At 38.6% G+C, this 23,085-nt stretch overlaps 2 long non-coding RNA genes across 2 annotated transcripts in view; both read left to right on the top strand.

The window, feature by feature from the left end:
- Positions 1 to 23,085, top strand: part of LOC309609246 — a 388,908-nt gene that overhangs the window by 73,867 nt on the left and 291,956 nt on the right. The window lies entirely within an intron of this gene.
- LOC309609256 lies at positions 15,334 to 19,792 on the top strand. The gene is made up of 2 exons (XR_014233349.1): positions 15,334 to 15,585; positions 15,618 to 19,792. It is a non-coding gene; the product is annotated as an uncharacterized lncRNA (long non-coding RNA).

Genomic DNA, 23,085 nt, shown 5'->3' with positions numbered 1-23,085 from the left:
AGAAATGAGGAGACAGAAGCAGAAGGGAGTATGATGGGTTTGGAAGTAACATTTACCCAGCACCTGTTATATGTTAAGCTCTGCGTGAGGCACTGTGCACAAGTGAGAGAGGAATTCTTATTCCCACTAGATACATGGCAAAACTGAGGCTCAAAAAAATTTAAGTTCAGTAACTAGTGCAGGTTTAGTTACCCAGCTACTAATGAAGAAGCGAGTATTTGAACTTGGGCCAAAGCTCATTCCTTTCCTCTATACAAGACTGTCTGTGAAATGCAAATCTAATAGTAAAGCCTTTTCAACAACTGAAAAAAAAAAAAAAAAAAAGAATCCACCTACCAATGCATGGGACACGGGTTCAATACCTGGTCCAGGAAGATCCCACATGCCGCAGAGCAACAAAGCCCATGCGCCACAACTACTGAGCCCGCGCGCCACAACTACTGAAGCCCGCACACCTGGAGCCCATGCTCTGCAACAAGAGAAGCCAGTGCAATGAGAAGCCCACGCACCGCAGCGAAGAGCAGCCCCTGCTCGCCGCAACTAGAGAAAGCCAGCACACAGCAATGAAGACCCAACACAGCCAAAAAATTAATTAATTAATTTTAAAAAAAGAATATGTAAAGAGCTCCTACAACTCAACAACATAAAAAGTCAACCCAACCAGAAAAATGGGCAAAGGACTTAAATAGACATTTCTCCAAAGAAGATATACAAATGGCCAATAAACACATAAAAAGGTGCTCAACGTCATTAGAGAAATGCAAATCAAAACCACAATGAGATACCGCTTCACACCTATTAGGATGACTATTATTAAAAAAAAAAAAAACCAGAAAATAAGTGTTGGTGAGGACATGGAGAAATTTATATGCATTTGTATACAAATACTTGCCTTAAGCAAGTAATTACAAATATGATGCATATTACCAAGAAGACAATCTCATTTGGAGAACGTGACATTTAAGCTGAGAACTGAGAAAGTGAATCAGATACAAGAGATGTCGGTCAGGCCTCTCACCTGCAGATTTGGGAGCAAGCTGAGGCAAGGCCATGTATGCCTTCTTGGATTCCTCCAGCAGTACTTAGCATCTTGCCCCGAACAAAGTCTGCATTAACAAGTATTTCTTCACTCAGTTGAAATAAAGGTACTTAATTTCTTCCCTATTGCTGACTGCTTCTGGTAGAAATCTTCCTTAGTAATTGTTTGTAAATCAAAGTCTTCACAGTGCCTGTGAGGTCACAGAACAAAATTCTCCTCTCAGTTACCTGAAACTGACAGCCTAAACTAATTTCAGTGGAAGCCACGTGTATTTACTTGAAGGGAGAATTTGGTCGATGGGATATTGCAGAGTAATTCATGACAATTCTAATCCCTTCAAATGCACATTTCATATCTATAATCATTGTTTAAGAAGATTACATGCCACATGAATTAGAGGTTGTAGAGTCTGAGCCACCTTCACATTTTGGTAGTTGTACATTCCTTATCCTGTTCCTTTCTTTCTCAGATTAACTCCATGCTGTTATTATTTTTTCTGACACCTTATTTTCCAGGTTTAAAGACAAGAACTAAAGCTTAAGGGATTTTTCAAAGATGGAAGTCCTTTCTGAATTAAATTGTAGGGGAAAAAATACCCTGCCAAATATTGCTCCCTGAAGATCTTTCCAAATTGGAAGGATGGTCCATCCAGAATGGCCCAGCTGGGGTCTGTCAGCCGTGGACCCCAGGGATCCATTCTGGCACTGTGAATCCGTTCTGTATTTTCTTAGCACCATGCTCAGGAAGGAAATGTTGTTGTTGCCTGCTTGGGCTGTGGTTTGGGATCTGTGAATCATCTGGGTATCTCTCTGTGTGTTAAAAAGTATTTCAAACAAAGAATGAACTTGTAAATATTTAGTGACAGGAAGTTACAGGCTATGGCTGCAATGTATCAAAACAAAAACCTTTTTAAAAAAATCCTCTAGTAATATTCTTATATACCTCCTATTCCATTTACCTTTTTTTTCCCCTTTACCTTCTCTGTCTCCTCCACTCATATTGTCTGATGGAAAAATATTAAATGAAGAGTTTGAAAACAGAAGTTCTGGGATGCAGTTCTGCTATTGGCTTTGGTATAAGAGACAAGTCACTGAACTTCTTTTGGGCCCGATTCCTTCTTCTGTTCAACAAATATTTGTTGAAAACCTACCACAAGCGCTGTTTTACTGGGTTTTCAGTGGTGAATAAAATATACACAGTCCCTGCTCTTGTGAAGCTGACATTCCAGTAGGAAAGTGAGACGTGACCACGAAAATACAGGAAACCCAACCTTGTAATGTAAAGTCAGATAAATTGTCCAAACTTCTATGTGTCTGTGGCTTTTTTGTCTATAAAACTGTGTAACATTATATAACATTAAAGCATTATTGAAAATGCCGCACTTCAAAGGATCTAGAATGGCCAAGACAATATTTAAAAAGAACGAAGCTGGAGGACTTATTCTACCTGATTTTAGGATTTACCATAAAAGGTACAATAATCAAGACAGTGTGGTAGTGGCATAAGGATAGACATATGGATTAATGCAACAGAGTTGAGAGTCCAGAAATATACCCACACTGACATGGTCAACTGAGTTTTCATAAAGTTATCAAGGTAAGAAATAGTCTTCAACAAATCACGCTGGAATAACTGGATATCAACATTAAGAAAGGTACCTAAACCTTTTCCTCACAATATACACAAACTTTAAGTCAAAACAGATCATGGGCCTAAATCTAAGAGCTAACACCATAAACCTTCTAGAAGAATTTAGGAGAAAATCTTTGTGACCTTAAATCAAGTAAAATTTCTAACATAGAATACAAAAAGCATGAGTCATAAAAGAAAAATTAGTAAGTTGGACTTCATAAAGACTAAAACATTAGCTTATCAAAAACACAAGAAATGAAAAGGTAAGCCACTGATAAAGAGAAAATACCTGTAAGGCATATATTTGAAAAAGGACTTGTATGCAGACAACATACAGTTCCCTTACAACTCAATAATAAGAAAACAATCCAATAATAAAATGAGAAAAATACTTGAATAGATACCACACAAAGGAAAATACATGGATGGTCAAAAAGCACATGAAAAGATTCTCAGCGTCCTTGGTGATCAGAGAAATGCAACTTAAAATCACAGTGAGATGCCACTACACCTCACCAGAATAGCTAAGATTTAAAAGACTGAAAATAACAAGAATTGGTGACAATGTGGAACAACTAGAAATCTCATACACTGCTGGTGGGAATGCAAAACTATACAACAATTTCAAAAAATGAAGTTTCTTAAAATGTTAAAATACACTTAACCATGACCCAACAATTCCACCCTTAGGTATCTACCTGAGAGAAATGAAAATATATGTATACGGAAAGACTTACACATGAATGTTCATAGTATCATTGTTTCATGATACTCCCAAACTGGAAACAATCCAAATGCCCATCAACTGATGTACAGATAAAAAGAAAATGATGATATACAATGGATTAGTAAAAACTAAAAAGAACGGAGTGCTGATACAGCAACATGGATGAATCTCAAAAGTATCATACTAAGTAAAAAAATCCAGAAAAAAATTATATATAGTGTTCTGTATGGTTCCACTTACATGAAATTCTAGAAAAGGCAAAACTATAGCGACAACAAGCACATCAGTGGTTTCCTGGGGCATGGGGTAGGGATGAGGATTAATTACAGAGGGGCTTGAGGAAAATTTGGTGGTGACGGAAGTGTTCTAAAATGTGATTGTGGTGGTAGTTACATGACTATACATTTACTAAAATTCATTCACAGTTAATATTGGTGAATTTTGTTGCATATAAATTATATCTCAATAAAACTTTAGAAACTGTTAATTCAGAATAAATTCTTGGAAGTTATAGAAAGCAGCACATTCTACACGGTAATATTTTGGCAGTTACAGAGGACAAGGGAGAAGTTAGTATGCAATAGGAGAATTTTTGAGGTTCGTTCAGAAGAAATTTCCATTTGTAATGGAACCTCAGAAGTTCTAGGCAATATAGCACCGGGCTTGGGATACTGTCTGGAAGCACAGGCAGAAATGTCAGGCACCAGAAATAGGTTTCTTATCACCCACATAGAAATCTCTGTCAGAGACCACAGGCTGTGGCTTCACTGCTTTATCTGGCTAGATAAACCCTCAAGGGTTTCTCCCCATCTGCTCCCTGGAGGCCTGAAGGTGAGAAGGCAGAAAATGTGGAACTGCCATGTCTTCCTGTTCTGGGTTGGACTCACTGACATGTAATGTGTCCTCTTAACTGTGGACTTTCTGCAGCCTCCAGCCACTCATGCTGTTTCTTTGTGGAATGCCACATTTTGTAGGATTCTGTCACTGCATGTTCTATCTGAGTTAGATGTATCCTGTGGTGCTGATTTCTTGAAGGCATCAACATCCCAAGCAGCAGACAACAAAGGTTTCGCTGAGTATAATTAACACAAGGGTTTTCTAAGGAGACCCTCCAAACTTGAGCTCATTTCCCCCTCCTCCATTCCTCAAACCAATTCTCTGCTCTTCTCCCAACTTTCTTCTCTTCCGCTGTTCAGTTGGTGGTGATCTCTCCCAGGAAGTGTTGGTGAAGGACATAATTTCTCCCTAAAACTCTTCTTACCTGAACAAGCACCTGAGAAACTCATTTCTTCTTTCCACATACATAGATCCATAATATCACAAATTATTGGAATCTAAAAAGACTTTACAGGAAATCTGGGCCACTGTTTTCCAAAATGTCTTCCTTAGAAGTGAGAGGTATTAATAGAAACGCTCAGTGGAAAATAGATTTTATGATCAATACATTTAGGCAATGCCAATTAAAAACAGGTTTACATATACTGAATACCACAATAAGTCTCAATATGCTTACTTTTTTTTTTTAACATCTTTATTGGAGTATAATTGCTTTACAATGTTGTGTTAGTTTCTGCTGTATAACAAAGTGAATCAGCTATATGTATACAAATATCCCATATCCCCTCCCTCTTGCGTCTCCCTCCCACCCTCCCCATCCCACCCCTCTAGGTGGTCACAAAGCACTAAGCTGGTCTCCCTGTACGATACAGCTGCTTCCCACTACCTATCTATTTTACATTTGGTAACGTATATATGTAAATGCTCTCTCTCACTTCGTCCCAGCTTACCTTTCCCCCTCCCTGTGTGCTCAACTCCATTCTCTACGTCTGCGTCTTTATTCCTGTCCTGCACCTAGATTCATCAGAACCACTTTTTTTGTTTGTTTTAGATTCCATATATATATGTTAGAATACGGTATTTGTTTTTCTCTTTCTGACTTACTTCACTCTGTATGACAGACTCTAGGTCCATCTACCTCATTACAAATAACTCAATTTTGTTTCTTTATGGCTGAGTAATATTCCATTGTATATATGTGCCACATCTTCTTTATCCATTCATCTGTTGATGGACACTTAGGTTGCTTCCATGTCCTGGCTATTGTAAATAGAGCTGCAATGAACATTGTGGTACATGACTCTTTTTGAATTATGGTTTTCTCAGGGTATATGCCCAGTAGTGGGATTGCTGGGTCGTATGGTAGTTCTATTTTTAGTTTTTTAAGGAACCTCCATACTGTTCTCCATAGTGGCTGTATCAATTTACATTCCCATCAACAGTGCAAGAGGGTTCCCTTTTCTCCACACCCTCTCCAGCATTTATTGTTTGTAGATGTTTTGATGATGGCCATTCTGACCAGTGTGAGGTGATACCTCATTGTAGTTTTGATTTGCATTTCTCTAATGATTGGTGATGTTGAGCATCCTTTCATGTGTTTGTTGGCAATCTGTATATCTTCTTTGGAGAAATGTCTGTTTATATCTTCTGCCCATTTGTGGATTGGGCTGTTTGTTTTTTGATATTGAGCTGCATGAGCTGCTTGTGTATTTTGGAGATTAATCCTTTGCTGGTTGCTTTGTTTGCAAATATTTTCTCCAATACTGAGGGTTGTCTTTTTGTCTTGTTTATGTTTTCCTTTGCTGTGCAAAAGTTTTAAGTTTCATTAGGTCCCATTTGTTTATTTTTCTTTTTATTTCCATTTCTCTAGGAGGTGGGTCAAAAAGGATTTTGTTGTGATTTATGTCAAAGGGTGTTCTTCCTACGTTTTTCTCTAAGAGTTTTATAGTGTCTGGCCTTACATTTAGGTCTTTAATCCATTTTGAGTTTATTTTTGTGTATGGTGTTAGGAAGTGTTCTAATTTCATTCTTTTACATGTAGCTGTCCAGTTTTCCCAGCACCACTTACCGAAGAGACTGTCTTTTCTCCATTGTATATTCTTGCCTCCTTTATCAAAGATAAGGTGACTATATGTGCATGGGTTTATCTCTGGACTTTCCATCCTGTTCCATTGATCTATATTTCTGTTTTTGTGCCAGTACCATACTGTCTTGATTACTGTAGCTTTGTAGTATAGTCTGAAGTCCAGGAGCCTGATTCCTCCAGCTCCATTTTTCTTTCTCAAGATTGCTTTGGCTATTCAGGGTCTTTTGTGTTTCCATACAAATTGTGAAAATTTTTGTTCTAGTTCTGTGAAAAATGCCATTGGTAGTTTGATAGGGATGGCATGGAATCTGTAGATTGCTTTGGGTAGTATAGTCATTTTCACAATGTTGATTCTTCCAATCCAAGAACATGGTATATCTCTACATCTGTTTGTATCACCTTTAATTTCTTTCATCAGTGTCTTATAGTTTTCTGCATACAGGTCTTTTGGCTCCTTAGGTAGGTTTATGCCTAGGTATTTTATTCTTTTTGTGGTAAATGGGAGTGTTTCCTTAATTTTTCTTTCAGATTTTTCATCATTAGTGTATAGGAATGCCAGAGATTTCTGTGCATTAGTTTTGTATCCTGATACTTTACCAGATTCATTGATTAGCTCTACTAGTTTTCTGGTAGTATCTTTAGGATTCTCTGTGTATAGTAACATGTCATCTGCAAACAGTGACAGCTTTACTTCTTCTTTTCCAATTTGGATTCCTTTTATTTCTTTTTCTTCTCTGATTGCTGTGGCTAAAACTTCCAAAACTATGCTGAAGAATAGTGGTGAGGATGAACGGGCAACCTTGTCTTGTTCCTGATCTTAGAAGAAATGGTTTCAGTTTTTCACCATTGAGAGCAATGTTGGCTGTGGGTGTGTCATATATGGCCTTTATGTTGAAGTAGGTTTCCTCTATGCTACTTTCTGGAGAATTTTTTTATCATAAATGGGTTTTGAATTTTGTTGAAAGCTTTTTCTGCATCTATTGAGATTATCATATGGTTTTTATCCTTCTATTTGTTAATATGGTGTATCACATTGATTGATTTGTGTATATTGAAGAATCCTTGCATTCCTGGGATAAACCCCACTTGATCATGATGTATGATCCTTTAATGTAGTGTTGGATTCTGTTTGCTAGTATTTTGTTGAGGATTTTTTTTTTTAAAACATCTTTATTGAAGTACAATTGCCTTACAATGGTGTGTTAGCTTCTGCTTTATAACAAAGTGAATCAGTTATACATATACTATATGTTCCCATTTCTCTTCCCTCTTGCATCTCCCTCCCTCCCACCCTCCCCATCCCACCCCTCTAGGTGGTCACAAAGCACCGAGCTGATCTCCCTGTGCTATGCGGCTGCTTCCCACTAGTTATCTATTTTACATTTGGTAGTGTATATATGTCCATGACACTCTCTTACCCTGTCACATCTCACCCCACCCCCTCCCCATATCCTCAAGTCCATTCTCTAGTAGGTCTGTGTCTTTATTCCCGTCTTGCCACTAGGTTCTTCATGGCCTTTTTTTTTTTTTCCCCCTTAGATTCCGTATATATGTGTTAGCATACTGTATTTGTTTTTCTCTTTCTGACTTACTTCACTCTGTATGACAGACTCTAACTCCATCCACCTCATTACAAATACCTCCATTTCATTTCTTTTTATGGCTGAGTAATATTCCATTGTATATATGTGCCACATCTTCTTTATCCATTCATCTGTCGATGGACATTTAGGTTGCTTCCATGTCCTGGCTATTGTAAATAGAGCTGCAATGAACATTTTGGTACATGACTCTTTTTGACCTATGGTTTTCTCAGGGTATATGCCCAGTATTGGGATTGCTGGGTCGTATGGTAGTTCTATTTGTAGTTTTTTAAGGAACCTCCATACTGTTCTCCATAGTGGCTGTATCAATTTACATTCCCACCAACAGTGCAAGAGTGTTCCCTTTCCTCCACACCCTCTCCAGCATTTATTGTTTCTAGATTTTTTGATGATGGCCATTCTGACCGGTGTGAGATGATATCTCATTAGTTTTGATTTGCATTTCTCTAATGATTAATGATGTTGAGCATTCTTTCATGTGTCTGTAGGCCATCTGTATATCTTCTTTGGAGAAATGTCTATTTAGGTCTTCTGCCCATTTTTGGATTGGGTTGTTCGTTTTTTTGTTATTGAGCTGCATGAGCTGCTTGTAAATCTTGGAGATTAATCCTTTGTCAGTTGCTTCATTTGCAAATATTTTCTCCCATTCTGATGGTTGTCTTTTGGTCTTGTTTATGGTTTCCTTTGCTGTGCAAAAGCTTTTAAGTTTCATTCGGTCCCATTTGTTTATTTGTGTTCTTATTTCCATTTCTCTGGGAGCTGGGTCAAAAAGAATCTTGCTGTGATGTATGTCATAGAGTGTTCTGCCTATGTTTTCCTCTAAGAGTTTGATAGTGTCTGCCCTTACACTTAGGTCTTTAATCCATTTTGAGTTTATTTTTGTGCATGGTGTCAGGGAGTGTTCTAATTTCATACTTTTACATGTACCTGTCCAGTTTTCCCAGCACCACTTATTGAAGAGGCTGTCTTTTCTCCACTGTATATGCTTGCCTCCTTTATCAAAGATAAGGTGACCATATGTGCGTGGGTTTATCTCTGGGCTTTCTATCCTGTTCCATTGATCTATATTTCTGTTTTTGTGCCAGTACCAAACTGTCTTGATTACTGAAGCTTTGTAATATAGTCTGAAGTCAGGGAGCCTGATTCCCCCAGCTCCATTTTTCGTTCTCAAGATTGCTTTGGCTATTCGGGGTCTTTTGTGTTTCCATACAAATTGTGAAATTTTTTGTTCTAGGTCTGTGAAAAATGCCAGTGGTAGTTTGATAGGGATTGCATTGAATCTGTAGATTGCTTTGGGTAGTAGAGTCATTTTCACAATGTTGATTCTTCCAATCCAGGAACATGGTATATCTCTCCATCTATTTGTATCATCTTTAATTTCTTTCATCAGTGTCTTATAATTTTCTGCATACAGGTCTTTTGTCTCCTTAGGTAAGTTTATTCCTAGATATTTTATTCTTTTTGTTGCAATGGTAAACGGGAGTGTTTTCTTAATTTCACTTTCAGATTTTTCGTCATTAGTGTATAGAAATGCAAGAGATTTCTGTGCATTAATTTTGTATCCTGCTACTTTACCAAATTCATTGATTAGCTCTAGGAGTTTTCTGGTAGCATCTTTAGGATTCTCTATGTATAGTATCATGTCATCTGCAAATAGTGACAGCTTTACTTCTTCTTTTCCGATTTGGGTTCCTTTTATTTCTTTGTCTTCTCTGATTGCTGTGGCTAACACTTCCAAAACTATGCTGAATAATAGTGGTGAGAGTGGGCAACCTTGTCTTGTTCCTGATCTTAGTGGAAATGGTTTCAGTTTTTCACCATTGAGGACAATGTTGGCTGTGGGTTTGTCATATATGGCCTTTATTATGTTGAGGAAAATTCCCTCTATGCCTACTTTCTGCAGGGCTTTTATCATAAATGGGTGTTGAATTTTGTCGAAAGCTTTCTCTGCATCTATTGAGATGATCATATGGTTTTTCTCCTTCAATTTGTTAATATGGTGTATCACATTGATTGATTTGCGTATGTTGAAGAATCCTTGCATTCCTGGGATAAACCCCACTTGATCATGGTGTATGATCCTTTTAATGTGCTGTTGGATTCTGTTTGCTAGTATTTTGTTGAGGATTTTTGCATCTATGTTCATCAGTGATATTGATCTGTAGTTCTCTTTTTTTGTGACATCTTTGTCTGGTTGTGGTATCAGGGTGATGGTGGCCTTGTAGAATGAGTTTGGGAGTTTTCCTCCCTCTGCTATATCTTGGAAGAGTTTGAGAAAGATAGGTGTTAGCTCTTCTCTAAATGTTTGATAGAATTCACCTGTGAAGCCATCTGGTCCTAGGCTTTTGTTTGTTGGAAGATTTTTAATCACAGTTTCAACTTCAGTGCTTGTGACTGGTCTGTTTATATTTTCTATTTCTTCCTGGTTCAGTCTCAGAAGGTTGTGCTTTTCTAAGAATTTGTCCATTTCTTCCAGGTTGTCCATTTTATTGGCATATAGTTGCTTGTAGTAATCTCTCATGATTCTTTGTATTTCTGCAATGTCAGTTGTTACTTCTCCTTTTTCATTTCTAATTCTGTTGATTTGAGTCATCTCTTTTTTTCTTGATGAGTCTGGCTAGTGGTTTATCAATTTTGTTTATCTTCTCAAAGAACCAGCTTTTAGTTTTATTGATCTTTGCTATTGTTTCCTTCATTTCTTTTTCATTTATTTCTTATCTGATCTTTATGATTTCTTTCCTTCTGCTAACTTTGGGATGCTGTTTTTCTTCTTTCTCTAATTGCTTTAGGTGTAAGGTTAGGTTATATATTTGAGATTTTTCTTGTTTCTTGAGGTAGGATTGTATTGCTATAAACTTCCCTCTTAGAACTGCTTTTGCTACATCCCATAAGTTTTGGGTCGTCGTGTTTTCATTGTCATTTGTTTCTAGGTATTTTTTGATTTCCTCTTTGATTTCTTCAGTGATCTCTTGGTTACTTAGTAGTGTATTGTTTAGCCTCCATGTGTTTGTATTTTTTACAGTTTTTTTCCTGTAATTGATATCTAGTTTCATAGCGTTGTGGTCAGAAAAGATATTTGATACCATTTCAATTTTATTAAATTTACCAAGGCTTGATTTGTGACCCAAGATATGATCTATCCTGGAGAATGTTCCATGAGCACTTGAGAAGAAAGTGTATTCTGTTGTTTTTGGATGGAATGTCCTATAAATATCAATTAGGTCCATCTTGTTTCATGTGTCATTTAAAGCTGTGTTTCCTTATTTATTTTCATTTTGGTTGATCTGTCCATTGGTGAAAGTGGGGTGTTAAAGTCCCCTACTATTATTGTGTTACTGTCGATTTCCCCTTTTATGGCTGTTAGCATTTGCCTTATGTATTGAGGTGCTCCTATGTTGGGTGCATAAATATTTACAATTGTTATATCTTCTTCTTGGATTGATCCCTTGATCATTATGTAGTATCCTTCTTTGTCTCTTTATTTTAAAGTCTATTTTGTCTGATATGAGAATTGCTACTCCAGCTTTCTTTTATTTCCATTTGCATAGAATATCTTTTTCCATCCCTGCACTTTCAGTCTGTATGTGTTCCTAGATCTGAAGTGGGTCTCTTGTAGACAGCATATGTATGGGTCTTGTTTTTGTATCCATTCAGCCAGTCTATGTCTTTTGTTTGGAGCATTTAAATTCATTTACATTTAAGGTAATTTTCGATATGTATGTTCCTATTACCATTTTCTTAATTGTTTTGCGTTTGTTATTGTAGGTCTTTTCCTTCACTTGTGTTTCCTGCCTAGAGAAGTTCCTTTAGCATTTGTAGTAAAACTGGTTTGGTGGTGCTGAATTCTCTTAGCTTTTGCTTGTCTGTAAAGGTTTTAATTTCTCCATCGAATCTGAATGAGTTCCTTGCTGGGTAGAATAATCTTGGTTGTAGGTTTTTCCCTTTCATCAGTTTAAATATGTCCTGCCACTCCCTTCTAGCTTGCAGAATTTCTGCTGAAAGATCAGCTGTTAACCTTATGAGGATTCCCTTGTATGTTATTTGTTGCTTTTCCCATGCTACTTTTAATATTTTTTCTTTGTATTTAATTTTTCATAGTTTGATTAATATGTGTCTTGGCATGTTTCTCCTTGGATTTATCCTGTATGGGACGCTCTGAGCTTCCTGCGCTTGATTGACTATTTCCTTTCCCATGTTAAGGAAGTGTTCAACTATAATCTCTTCAAATATTTTCTCTGACCCTTTCTTTTTCTCTTCTTCTTCTGGAACCCCTATAATTGGAATGTTTGTGCATTTAATGTTGTTCCAGAGGTCTCTGAGACTGTCCTCAATTCTTTTCATTCTTTTTTCTTTATTCTGCTCTGTGGTAGTTATTTTCACTATTTTATCTTCCAGGTCACTTATCCATTCTTCTGCCTCAGTTATTCTGCTATTGATTCCTTTTAGAGAATTTTTTATTTCATTTATTGTGTTGTTCATCATTGTTTGTTTGCTCTTCAGTTCTTCTAGGTCCTTGTTAAACGTTTCTTGTATTTTCTCCATTCTATTTCCAAGACTTTGGATCATCTTTACTATCATTACTCTGAATTCTTTTTCAGGTAGACTGCCTATTTCCTCTTCATTTGTTTGGTCTGGTGGGTTTTTACATTGCTCCTTCATCTGCTGCATGATTCTGTCTTATCATTTTGCTTAATTTACTGTGTTTGAGGTCTCCTTTCCGCAGGCTGCAGGTTCGTAGTTCCCGATGCTTTTGGTGTCTGCCCCCAGTGGGTAAGGTTGGTTCAGTGGCTTGTGTAGGCTTCCTGGTGGAAGGGACTCGTGCCTATGTTCTGGTGGGTGGGGCTGGATCTTGTCTTTCTAGTGGTCAGGGCTGCGTCTGGTAGTGTGTTTTGGGGTGTCTGTGAACTTACTATGATTTTAGGCAGCTTCTCTGCTAATGGGTGGGGTTGTGTTCCTGTCTTGCTAGTTGTTTGGCATGGGACGTCCAGCACTGGAGCTTGCTGGCTATTGGGTGGAGCTGGGTCTTAGCGTTGAGATGGACATCTCTGGGAGAGCTCTCACCAATTGATATTACGTGGGACCAGGAAGGCTCTGGTGGTCCAATGTCCTGAACTTGGCTCTCCCACCTCCGAGGCTCAGGCCTGACAGCAGGCCGGAGCACCAAGACCCTGTCAGCCACATGGCTTCTGTTTAGCTGGTATATTGCAAAGGGCTGGCATGTCTTTTTCTAAATTAGAGAGCTCCCAGTGCAGGTCACGCGGTTCTTTCCGAAGCACTGGGAAGATGGCCACCTCAATATGCTCACTTTGATAATGAGCATCATGTCATGGGATGGGCATGGGGAGGGTGGAGGTGGGGTTGTGATATACCGTGATGTGATCAGAGAGATTTTTTTCTTCTCTCTGATTGTAGAGTTGCACTGTCAAACAGAAATACCCTGCAAACCATATCTGTAGTTACATACACAATTTTCAATGTCCTGGTAGCCACATTTTTAAAAGTAAAAAGAAATGGGTTGGCCTACTTTTTTATATAAAGTTTTGATTTATCTAGCATTGTTTAGAGCTGTTTTAGATTCACAGCAGAATTGAGCAGAAAGTACTGCGAGTTCCCATGTGCACCCTGCCCCCACAACAACAACAGCCTCCCATTCTATCCTAATTTTAATAACATATTTTATTTAAGCCAATATAAAAAACTATTAATTCAACATTAATCATATAAAAATTATTGAGATACCTTACATTTTTTTTTCTGTACACTGACCTAGTTTTTACACTTTAAAATGTGGCCCCAGCTACTTTTCAAGTGCTCGACAGCCACATGTGGCTAGTAGCCACCCTATTAGTGCAGAAGAGGTCAAATGTCCCAAGGCACATAGTTTAGGAAATACTGATCTAGCCACACCCACCCATCGTACAGATGAAGTTGAAGAGCCCTGAAAGTTTGATGTGACTTTCCTGAGTTACAGACCCAGTTAGTATCAGAGGTGAGATCAGTACACAGGTTTCCTGACCCTCACAAGGTAGTTCTTTCCACTCCATCATGACTCAAACACAAATCTTTTCCTTTGTAGGAGGGAGAATTCAACTTCCTTTCTTTGCTCTGCAGGAGAACTGTCTTCTATTCCTTCTGGAGTGAATTAGAATGGATCTTAGTCTAGGAACAGAGATGGCCTGAGTTTGCAGTGACTATCCACAGCCTTTCATTCTACTGCATGCTTCTAGGAATCTGCACTGTCTCTTCTTAGGATTTGCACAGTATCCATTCTTATTCATATCAGGGGCTCTTTCAGGCCATAGTGCACTAGGATCCCTTACCTTGGGATCATGGTGATGGCCCCTGGGCACTGGGGCCCTGGATTGAGAAAGATAGAAGGAGTCTTTCATTCATCATTGATTCAACAAATACTTATTGAACACCTACCATGTGCCAGGCCCTGTTCTTGGTGCTGGTGACACATCAATGGACAAACCAAGTTGTTGGCCTCTGGAGTTTAGATTCTAGTGGTGGGAGACAGACAAAACAAATATGTAAATATATGACATCTTAAGTGGGAATTAGTGTTATTGAGAGAAGATAAAACAAAATAAGGGGAAAAGGGAGTAAGGAATAGAGGTAGGTTGAAGAATGGGAGATTTTTTTTTTATTCTCTAGTCATTGTGCTTATAGATGGAAAGGGGAAATTGATTTAAGGAAAACATTCTTCTTAGCCTATATTATTAATGTGTGTTTAAATGCGTTCAACCTTTATGAACATGTAGGTCCTCTTAAGTAAATAATGAGAATATTTATTAACAACTAAAGCACATGCTATTCACTAGGCACTGTGCTGAGTACATGACATGGGTTTAGCAGTATAATGAGAAATCAAGGGTCTTTGCTGTCTTAGTATTCATTCTCTAAATTTCTGTAGTTAAGAGATGTCAGGAAAGCAAAAATTGTCATAGTGAGCTGGCCATTTATTAAAATCAGTCTTCATTCAAATATCTCTTCCTGTTTTACTCTAGCATCTATCCTGACCAGTGGGTCAGTCACCTTTGTTGGTCACTGCTTCATTGTCAGATATTTATAACATGAGACTGTACAATGAAACTACAAAGCAGATGAATTGCAAATGGAAAAATCACAATTTGCCAAACATTTAGAATTTCATGAAGTTGATAAAAGTGATACAGGAGAACTACTAGAATTACCTGCAAAGCCATTGGCAAATGTGGATTTGGCATGATTTGTGCTTCAAAAGGGAGGATTCAACACCAAAGGAACAGGAAAAGTTGTAGGAAGCCAATTAAGCCCCAGAATAGTTTTGCAAAATGTATATCCTGTTCCTCTTTCTTTGAAGGTCAAATATGAAATGAAGGATGTATAGTGCTATCGTGCAGTTTTGTTTGAAAATTTTAACAAAAATCTCCTAAGTAATTTATTTGTCATTTTTCTGAAAATAAGTATAGAGTTGAAACTTTAAATTTGGTTAAATGTAAGACAATTTTATAATTTGTATAATTTTAAGTTCATTTTTCAAGGAAATGCTCTAATAACACCTATTTTTTTCAATGACATTTTGGTGCACTTATTGTCAGTGATGTTTCCCAGGTACCAGTTACCCCTGAATGATAGGAAATACTCTGCAGGTGCTATTAGTATGTCTATTTTTCAGGTGAAGAAACCAAGATATGAAGAATTTTTCAGGTGAAGAAACCAAGATATGAAGAATTTTAGTAATTTTCTCAAGGTCACATAGGTAGTAAAGGTAGAGTTTACTGGAAACCTAGCTGAGCTGAATCCAGACCACATCTCCACTGCACAGCGCTGCCTCCTAGAGGGGTCACATTGGTTTAGCTTATTCTGGACAAAACTCAGACTAAAAGCCTTGCATAAAAAGACGTTTAGTACCCACTTCTTGTGGACCTCACAGGTAGGAATGATTCTACATTAAAATTTCATCTCGAGGTGGTTTTGAGCAGTAAATGAGCACATTGTCTGTTGTCTCGTGATCATAGTTCATACTGTCTAAAAGGTTTGAAGTCTAAACCTCCTAACTGCTAGATAAAGTCTATTATCTTTGTGTTTGCCTAACCTCTGCAGGACATATCAAGGAAGTTCAACACGTCTGTTATAAAAGTTGGGTATCTAATTGCCTTACATTATAGCTCAGCCAGAAGGCAGACCCTAAATAAAGAAAATCACCCGTCTCACAATGACATACTGCCTTTGTACATCTTTTAAGCAGAGGAAAGATAATGGCCATGTATGATTTTAGGCAAGACTGCTGATTTGCAGTCTCTTCAGGAAATTGTAGTGTTTCCGAGCACAATATTCCTAGTCAAAATAGATTAAGCCTGAAGCCAAAGTGATGACCACAGTCAAAGTAAATGATACTGTGTGTTTGGTTGGAAACAACTGGAGGAAAAACAAATTATCATAGCAGACGATTCACCTTATAATCCCTCTTTACTCTCTGGTCTTTATCACCAGTGGGGTGGAAGAAAGTAAAGTTTTTGTAGATAGGGCAGAAAAGCCCTTCACTGTGATGAAATTGAGTCTAGGATAGGAGGAGATATGTTTTAGTGGAAGACTTGCTCTTACCCAGTTTCAAATTTTTAAAGACTGCAAGGCAATCCTACAACATTGTCCTAGATACAGAGAAGGAGGATGGTGTCTGCTCTCTGGTAGCCACAGACACAGCAGCTTGACAGAGGAGACAGGAGAGGAAGGCTTCTCTCATAAAGCTGAGGAATGGTCAAGATTAGTAGACCACCAGCAATTCCACTTCTGGGAATATACTCACAGGAACTATAAATAGGAACTCAAGAGATATTTGAACACTCATGTTCATAGCAGCACTATTCACAATAGCCGAAATGTGGAAACAACTTAAAATGTCCATTTACTGATGAACGGATAACAAAATACAGTACATACATACAATGGAATATTATTCAGCCTTAAAAAGGAAGGAAATTCTGACCCATGCTATAACATGGATGAATCTTGAGGACACTGTGTTAAGTGAAATAAGCTAGTCACAAAAGGGCAAATACTGTATATCCATTCATGTGAAGTACTTAGAGTAGTCAAATGCATAGAGACAGAAAGTGGAATGGTGGTTGCCAGGGTCTGGGGGGAAGCGGGAGAAAGGGAGTTGTTTAATGATTTTGGGGTTTTAATTAGGGAGGTTGAAAAAAGTTCTGGAGATGAATGGTGGTGATGGGACACAAAAGTGTGACTGTACTTAATGTCACTGAACTGTACACTTAAAATGGTTAAAATGGAACATTTTGTGCTATTAATATATATAAAAAATATAAATATAATATATAATTAATACATATATATATTAGTGGGCCAAAGAGTGGTGAAGGTGGTGCTATCAGAGGTGATGGGGGTGAAGGTAATAAGAAGGAGCGAAGAAACACAGCTCTAAGATTTTTCCAACTATGTTATGGCATGAAAATGATTTAAAAGTAAAGGGAAGTCTCACTAGGTGCTAATAGTAATACTTTATTGAGTGCTCACTCAAGGATTACACTAAGGGCTTTACATGCATTAACTCATTTATTCTTCACAATGACCCCACGGGGTTGGAAACTACTGTTAAACTCTTTTGGGATTTAGCAAAAGTAACCACCTGATTAAGCCATGGAGGCCAAAAGAGCTAGTATTTGAACCCAGATTGTCTGATGAGCCCAGTGGTTCTCAAACATTAGTGTACATTAGAATCACCTGTAGGACTTGTTAAACCATAGATTGCTGGGCTCTGCCTGCAGAGTTTCACTGGTTCTGGGGTGGGGCCCAAAGATATGCCTTTTTAACAAGTTCCCAGATGATAATACTCATGTTGCTAGTTGGGTACTGCACTTTGAAAATCAGTGTGGTAGCTTGTCTTCTTAACCACTACAAGGTAATAGTAGAAGGACTTGTTCTGTCCAAGAGGAATCCAGGGGAATGACACAAGCTAATTGATGTGTTGGAAGGAGTAGATCGGGGGGATAAGGAGCAGAGTTCACTACACTTTCTCAGCTGTGCCTCCCTCTTTGTTATAACACAGGGGCAGCTGCTAATGTCCATTACCAAGGTATGAGTTTTAAGGTGTTTTTCCCTGGAAAGAATAGACAAAGACTGATAGAGTCATACATTCTCATGAGTCTCCTTCCTCTAGTCTATCTAAATATTCTACATCCTTCAAGCTCAGGATTAAATCCGATCTAAGGTTGATCTCTTGGTTTTCACAGCTCAGATTGTTTTTAGATTCAGTGTCACACAGGTTAGAGATGATTAATCTCTAATTGACTTACGTGCTTTTGTCTTTCTTCTCCAGTTAGTTTAAAAGTTTTCTGAGGTCAAGGATAGTGGCTTATATTTATCTAGGACTTCCAATATGGGTAGAACAGTCTTAGACTAGCTATATAATTGATGATTATTGAAAAAAATGGTTTAGTAGTGAGAGATTACCATTATGTCAATATTAATACAAATTACAATGAAATATATTAGAATATAATGAAAATATTGCAGAGTACTAAATGTTGATTAGGTGCTGGCAGTCCTGCTGTTAATCCCAATGATGACCTTGGAGGAAATAGATAGAGGCACCTCTATTCAAGACACTTAACTGGCATCCATACAAATCTAAGAAGCCTGCAAGGGGACGGTGAATCCTGGAGTTGTGCAATATATATCTTGCACAACTCTAAGACATGCCCTGTGTATTGGGTGAATCATACAGGTTCACCACTCCATTCCAAAGCAGGTGGTGGTCTTAATAAATATTAGCCCAACAGCTCTCCCATTATATGCGGTGCATATATCTTAACTGGATTCACACTAGTCTACAATTTTCTAATCCTTGGTCTTTCTCCATTATATTAATGAGAGTCCTAAGGGTAAGGACTGTGTCTTTGTATCTCTAGTGTCTAGGGAAGTATACTGCATGTCATAGACCCTCACAATAAATGTTTGTTGAATGAAGTAAAAAGTGAATAAATATAAATTGTTATTGTCAGTTTATTTGAAGCTCTAATTATGATTATATTGTGAAATGCTTTGAAATTGCTTGGAGAAATAGCAAGACGATAGGCAAGTTCAAGGGAGAAAAGATTAATGGTGCCATCTGAGTTTTGGTAGTTTACCTTTGCTGAGTCCTACAATGAGTTTTCTTAGCATTCTTACCAATGATCTAGATGGCAGATGAATAGTTTCTTCCTCTGCTTACAGATGAGAAAATTGCTCTTGTCTCAGTTATATAAATTCCACAAATTTTTGGTATTATTTTTCCTTGATGATGTTGTCAGATCAGGACACCTGTTTCTTCAAACAATTGTGATGTTCATGTTGAAGGTCTTTATGGGATTATTCCATCTGAGAAATTACTGTGGAAATACAGCAAAGCTCCTAAGTGCTTTATTCTCTTGAACATACTCCTTCACGTGACATCCTAAATATTCCTACTTTTCCCTTGGCCTTTGTGTTAGTCATCAGTGCTGTTCACCAGGTGTTGTCAGTACCCCATCCACCCTTATCAGCATATGGCCAGATTGTGCTTCCCTGTCCCCTTGGAAGTTAGGTAGGCCATGTGACCTTCTCTGGCCAATGAAATGTGAGTGGGAGGGTATATAAGTCACTTCCAGGTGGAAGCTTTAGGAGCCATGTGTGATTCCCTACTTCATCCTTCCCACTGTGCTGACGATGGGTCAAACTGAAGCCTCCATCAGCCCGAGGTTTCTGAGTAATTTCTGTGAGTAATATCTTCACATTTATTATGAATGAGAAGTCAAAATGATCAAAGGAAGTGTTTCTTTGAAGTGCCTTAGTGAAATAACTGGCTTAGACGTGTATGTTTCAATTTCCCCCTTTTGCTTTGAAGACGTTACTTCATAGTGCATTATGATCTGTGTGAGCAAGGGCGGCTTCAAAGGCCTATGCAGGGTCAGCAGTCCTTCCCAGAGTAAACACAAGTCTGCTGTGTCTTTGATTAGTGCCCTTCACAGCCATCAGTCCCTGTCACTGTTAGGGACCCCAGACTCACTGTCAGAATTACAAGCTTTGCTCAAAAGAAAGGCATTTATAAAATTTTATTTTATTGAAATATAGTTGATTTACAATATTGTGTTAATTGCTGCTGTACAACAAAATGATTCAGTTATACATATATGTACATTCTTTTCCATTATGGTTTATCACAGGATATTGAATATAGTTCCCTATGCTATACAGTAGAACCTTGTTGTTTATCCATTCTATATATAATAGTTTGCATCTGCTAACCCCAAACTCCCAATCCTTCCCTTTCCCCCCCCTGCCCCTCCTTGGCAACCACAAGTCTTTTCTCTATGTCTGTGAGTCTGTTAAAAGAAAGACATTTATTCCTCAGTCCAAAGAGTTGTCTGAGAGTTATCTCTGTTCCCTAGTCCTTCGTACTAGGTCATCTTTTGTTTCTCTTTTGTCCTTGATTTTTCCACATTAGCTCCCTGAACAGAGACCACTGCTATCTTTTATTTGCCCGTATCCAGAGCTGGGCTGTGAAAGGAAAGATACCCCTAAAGTACAGGTGACTGGCTAACCATTGGACTTTGTGGCTGCTAATCTTGCCTTTTCCCCTTGGGTGTGGAGCCAGGGCTAAGCTTGGACAAAGTATTAAGTAGGTTAACTTTGTTCTCAGGCTCACACAACCCTGTTCAAACTTGGGTGACAAGATTGCATTAGGCTACTGGGGATTGAATCTTGCACTACGCTTACCAGCAGTATGATCTTGAGCAGATAAAATCTCTAAACCTCAGTTTCCTGATCTCTTAAATGCTGGTATTAGTCCTGATCTCAAGAGGTGGTTGTAAAGGTTAAATAATGTAATACATATAAATGCTTAGCACACTGTAATCTCTCAATATATTTTGCCTTTTATTAGTAGTAGTATTAGTATTATTGAGATTCAAATGACTGACAAGGCATAGATGTGCACCTCTTGGGCTGTGAGGAGCCTGGTGTTCAGGAGGCCATGTGTCTCCAGGGAGAGTACCAGTGACAAGAGAGCACGGACACCTCCTCTGAAATAGTAAACATGTCATTCCTTTGTGAAAACAAAGTTTTAAAAAGGATATCAGCTGGTGCCAGTGATATGAATAAAGGAAAAGTAATGAGCTCTGAGAAAGTGATGAAAAGTAATAAAAGTGATGAAAAGTAATGAGCTCTGAGAAAGTTCTTAGCCAGAAAATTGTCAGAAGTTTGGGATAAATGTAAAGTGGAACATTCAGCTGGGCCATGCCCAACACTGATGAAGGGATTAGTCCACCACACACACTCTGTAAAAAAAAAAAAAAAAGGAAAACATGGTTTGTGGAACTGTTTTAGTAAGGACTCCTGCTAGCACAAAAATTGCTTATTATGTGACACACTAAACTGTAGCAAAAGCTGGAAACTCGAAAGTGGTGTGAGACTCTGTGCAGGAACTATGAGTCTTGACAGAACTGAGAAGTGGGAGAAAGCACTTTCTTAACATTTGTGTTCACAGACTGAGGGATTCGTGTAGGTGTCAGGTATGCTCCTGTCCAAAGTCAAGGGTCAGTTTTACTTTGTTGGCTTATGTCTGCTTCCGCGTTGGCCAATGGGCTGCTGGAGGGGAGGGTTCTGTATTCATCGCTGTTCTCTCTCCAAAACTAGCCCGGTGCCTGGCGCATGGTAGGTGTTGAGTATTGAATGTGTTCAGTGAGTGAATAATTGAGTGGATCCATCTCAGGAACCAGGTTCCAAGGACTAAGCAGGACAAGCAGATAGGAAGTTTGTGGTCAATTATGAACAGGGTGAGTGAAGGCACCTGGAGTGAGGGGAGCCCTCCCTGAGGCATTCCAGGTGAGAAGTTTGGAGTTCTGCAGGGACCTTGAATCCAGCATTGCAAAGGCTTACTGGTTCCATTGATGAAGATGCAGGAGAAGGTGGATTAAAGACCCCTGGCTGAGCCAGCCAGGAGGTTAGAGGACACCCACAGCTCTGTGGGAAGCATGGAGGCAAACCGGTGCCAAACCCTCTCAGACCTCAGAAGGGCACCCCCCCGCCCCCACCCCCGCTTTGGGGATTAAGTTCTCTGTATTTAGAGCACATTGTAAAAATCCTTGGATGAGGTACCCAAGGCTCTTGCCTGGATATGACAGTGACCACTTATTGAGCACTTCCATTATGCTAAGTGTTTTCTTTACTGAATTTAATTCTCACAAAGGTGGGTAATAATAACCCCGTTATTCTTGTTTTAAACATGAGAACTGAGGGTTACTAAAGATAACTACTACACCATAGATCAGGGATTCAAATCCATGGCTATATAACTGCAAAATTTCATGCCATCAACCATTAAGAAAAATTCCTAACTTTATTTTTAGGTTAGGGTGTGTGAGTATGTGCATAAATATAAAATACCCTCCCTCATTTTATGGTTCTCCTACAAATGTTTGCTTCTATAACTCCTTAGCCATACCCTTAAATTCCTAGGGCCACAGAGATATGGACTGAAGCAGAGAAGCTTTATGGTGGCCCCCATGATCTCTGCTTCCTGATGTTCACACCCTCATATAATCCCTTCCCCTTGAGTGTAGGTAAGACCTGTGACTTGCTTCTAACCAATGGACTATGGCAAATAGGCTGGAGTGTCACTCCCATGATTGTGTTAGGTTATGTAAGTTCATCTTCCCAGTAGACTCACACTGAAGTCTCTTTCTCTCTCTGTTGCTGACTTTGAAGAAGCAAGTTGCCATGAATCCTACAGTGGCAAGGAAATAAATTCAACAGTCTGAGGGAATTTGGAAGCTGATCTGTCCCCAGCCAAGCCTCTGATGAGAACTCAGCCTTGACCAATAACTTGATGCAGCCTCATGAGACCCTGAGCAGAGGACCCAGCTCAGCTGTGTCCAGACTCCTGACCCACAAGAACTATAAGATAATAAATGTGTGTTGTTTTAAGTCACTAAGTTTGTGTTAATTTGATACACAGCATAGAAAACTAACACAGAGATCATAGCTTAGGGAAAAAAATCCCTGATATTTGATGACCAGGCAGACATGTACATAGGGTTCAGAGGATGATGCAAAGCCATTCTTGGTCTTTTTCCATTGATGGAAATCAGTCCATCATTCCATAAGAATCCTCCTTTTTGGTGGGCGACAGGGGCCTTTG

This window comes from Balaenoptera borealis (assembly GCF_965194805.1).
Source record: "Balaenoptera borealis genome assembly, chromosome: 13".
In the NCBI taxonomy this organism is placed as follows: domain Eukaryota; kingdom Metazoa; phylum Chordata; class Mammalia; order Artiodactyla; family Balaenopteridae; genus Balaenoptera; species Balaenoptera borealis.
Note: the sequence above shows the minus strand (reverse complement) of the source record. Positions and strands in the feature narration are given on the sequence as shown.